Raw genomic sequence first — 520 nt, forward strand, 5'->3', positions numbered from 1 at the left:
GCTCCATCTGTGACCTAAATCCCATTGTCTCTTGTCTTTTCAGGTCTTTGCTCCAATTAACATATATATATATATATATATATATATATATATATATATATATATATATATGTGTGTGTATTATATATATGTTTTATATATATATAATACACACACATATATATATGAATATATACATACATGTATTGCATACATACACATGGTCAGAGGCAGTGCTGCACACAGTTGCACAACTAGAAATCAACTAGCAATCTTCCAAACATCCACCCATAAAAGGGACATTAAATAAATTGTGGTGTAGTGTGCAACCATGAACATTTTCTGAACAATAGCTAAAGTAGTGAAGGCACTACAGGACAAAATATGGAAAAGAAAAAGTGAGCCCAGCCGGGCGTGGTGGCGCACGCCTTTAATCCCAGCACTCGGGAGGCAGAGGTAGGTGGATTTCTGAGTTTGAGGCCAGCCTGGTCTACAGAGTGAGTTCCAGGACAGCCAGGGCTATACAGAGAAACCCTGTCTC

Source organism: Mus pahari, chromosome 10, assembly GCF_900095145.1.
Source record: "Mus pahari chromosome 10, PAHARI_EIJ_v1.1, whole genome shotgun sequence".
Classification (NCBI taxonomy): Eukaryota; Metazoa; Chordata; class Mammalia; order Rodentia; family Muridae; genus Mus; species Mus pahari.